This window comes from Cryptomeria japonica, chromosome 8 (assembly GCF_030272615.1).
Source record: "Cryptomeria japonica chromosome 8, Sugi_1.0, whole genome shotgun sequence".
Classification (NCBI taxonomy): domain Eukaryota; kingdom Viridiplantae; phylum Streptophyta; class Pinopsida; order Cupressales; family Cupressaceae; genus Cryptomeria; species Cryptomeria japonica.
Window position 1 is genome coordinate 458,098,945 of NC_081412.1, and position 2,655 is coordinate 458,101,599.

Here is a 2,655-nt window from a genome sequence, read left to right on the forward strand (position 1 = left end):
TAATGAGAATGCAGAAGAAAGACGTCATTACTGAGGCATGATATAATCAATTAATAATGAATAGTGAAATTTGCATGTTAAGGAAATTTTTTTCGTTTGCTTTGATAGTTGTGTTTATTTTCTTTTCTATAGTTGTGAGTGCAAAATCCATAGTTTGTGTTTCAAAATTCTACATATGGTATCAGAGCAAAAACAAACTAGGATCTCGAAATAATTCAAAAGACAAAAGAAAGGGCATTAGAAAAAAAGAGCAAGTTGTATTGAAGAAGATCATCAAAAGACTGAGTTTTAGATTGATAAAGGTTAATTATGATGTAAAACCATAGTCAAGGGAGAAATCATTGCATGGAGATCATTGGTAACCACTAAAAGTCAAAGCTGCACTAAATAGAGAAGGACATTGCTAAGGAGGAATCAAAGATCTCTAACCGAGAGAAGGCAATTTTTAGAAAGGCTAAACAAGTGTGAAAAATTGTAGGAAAATAAAAAAAAGTGTATGAATCACAATCAAGTGCATAAGGTGAGTTATTTTATTTCAATGGGGAAGTCAAGTAAAAAGGTGAAAAAAAGAAAATGCAAATTTAATGTGGGAAAAAAGGCCTATTGAAAGAAGAAATGACAAAAATTAAGAAGTGTAATTTCTAGTTGATAGCAAATTTAAAGAAGTTTGTAAAAGAAAGATGCAAGTATTTATGTGAAATTGAGAAAAGAAAATGGAGAATATTAAAGCAAAAATAAAAAATAGAAGCAAAATTAACATTATTTGATGAGGTCAAGAGAAAGAATGAAAATTCGAATAAACAACTAGAAGTGATGTCTCATGAGACATAGAAGATTTGTTTCATTCCTTTGAACAATCCCAAAAGTTTCTTCATACGAAAATGATAAAGATCCTTTAAATTATATTAAACAAGATTATATTACTTAAATTTTACTAAAATATAATTAAAAAAATGATTTCACATTAAAAACTCTCTCTATCACATCCTATCCTCAATCACATCATATGATTCCAATTTTAATTTACAAATTATTTGATGATTTCCTTCTCCTTTTGAAGGCTGCCTTTAATAATTTGAACATGTACTCTAAAAGGGCATAATGTTGATGCGTTTGAAACGAAAAGCGTGCAAAAAATACTTCGCTGTGTGTTGACCACACGACTCAGTAAAGAGATATGATCATCACGTTGGACTATAAATAGCATGTCCATTTACATGGCTCTACGCAAGGAAACAAATGTGGGACTAAATCTCAAAGCAAACTGCAAAAGCATAGGAAATAAAGACTGCAAGTGGAATACAATTCAATTCAAATCCCTTACAAATGCCACTTTTTGTCTTCTTTTACAAAACACTCGTTATTGCAGTTTATTATTATCTTTAATAATGTATTTCTTTGGTTTAAAATAAATTGAAAGATACGGCTAAGAATGCGGGGATAGCTCAGTTGGGAGAGCGTCAGACTGAAGATCTGAAGGTCGCGTGTTTGATCCACGCTCACCGCACTACACTCATCTTTGATGTTATTTGATGTTGAAAAAACGAAATGGGAGAATTCTTTGTTTTTGTTAACTTAAACACAATTGAAATGTTGTACGAGTTAGTTTCTTCAACGAGGTATGGTCATTTGCATAGCGTTGTAAAGTGCAAGGTAATAACTTTCTTATGATGTTTTTGTCCTTGAATGGAGTTTGATAATAATATTTGAGAAAATAGTGAATATTTTGTACAGGATTCATGTGTTGTATGTTTATTTGAAATAAAAATATTTAAATATGTTATTGGATGATTGACAAGTGAGTGTTTTGGACAAGTGAGTGTTTTTATAATTTTTTTTTGTCAAAATCGTTTCATATTGTGTTTGGTTGACAAGATCTACCCATGCAAGTGTCTCATAAAGGAGAATAGATTTAGGGGCTTTTCATGCAAGTTTCTAAAGGTAGAGAACAAGAATTTCAAAATCATGCTTCTACCGTGATAAATAACAATGTTTTGACAACTACTTTGGCAAAAAACTCTTAGGATCTATTTTTAGAGTTTTTTGCTTTCTTTTGTTAAAATCAAAGATTATTTTCCAAATGATACCTATCAAGCTCAATCCTCTTCAAAATGCTAAAGACTTAGAGGGTGAAGAATGTCTAGATGAAAGGCCAATAGCACAAATTGTTGTGGACTCTCTAGATAATTCTATGTCTACTCATCCTTATCCTTATATGATCATATTAGAACAATGCTTGGTCTCCTTCTATCTTGCAAATTTTACCCTTCTCAAGTTCAAACCACTATCCAATTCAACTTACTTTAGCAACAAGAAGCTCATCAGAAAAACCTTCATTTCAATTTGAAGAATGTGGTTTATAGATGTAAAATTGTTTACTTTTTCTCAAACAATGGTGGAAGTATTCTCCATTTTTGGAAGGTTGTTTCAATTACTGATAAAATTTCCCTACATTAGATAGAAATTAAAGGATTGGAATACCAATCATTTCAAGTATGTCTTCACTCAAAAATTAAAAAAATTCCTCTCAACAAGTGATGAGATCAATGAGCATATGATCAAACTTTGAATGAATAGCTCTTCTTTTCATCTTTTAAAAAAACTTTTGTAGGACTTGGAAGAGATTTTGACAAGAGAAGAATTACATTGGAGGCA

The 2,655-nt window shown here is 30.8% G+C and overlaps 1 non-coding gene across 1 annotated transcript; it reads left to right on the forward strand.

The window, feature by feature from the left end:
* Positions 1 to 1,434: 1,434 nt before the first annotated feature.
* Positions 1,435 to 1,507, forward strand: TRNAF-GAA (transfer RNA phenylalanine (anticodon GAA)). Its single transcript has one exon. It is a non-coding gene; the product is annotated as a tRNA-Phe (tRNA).
* The last annotated feature ends 1,148 nt before the right edge of the window (positions 1,508 to 2,655 follow it).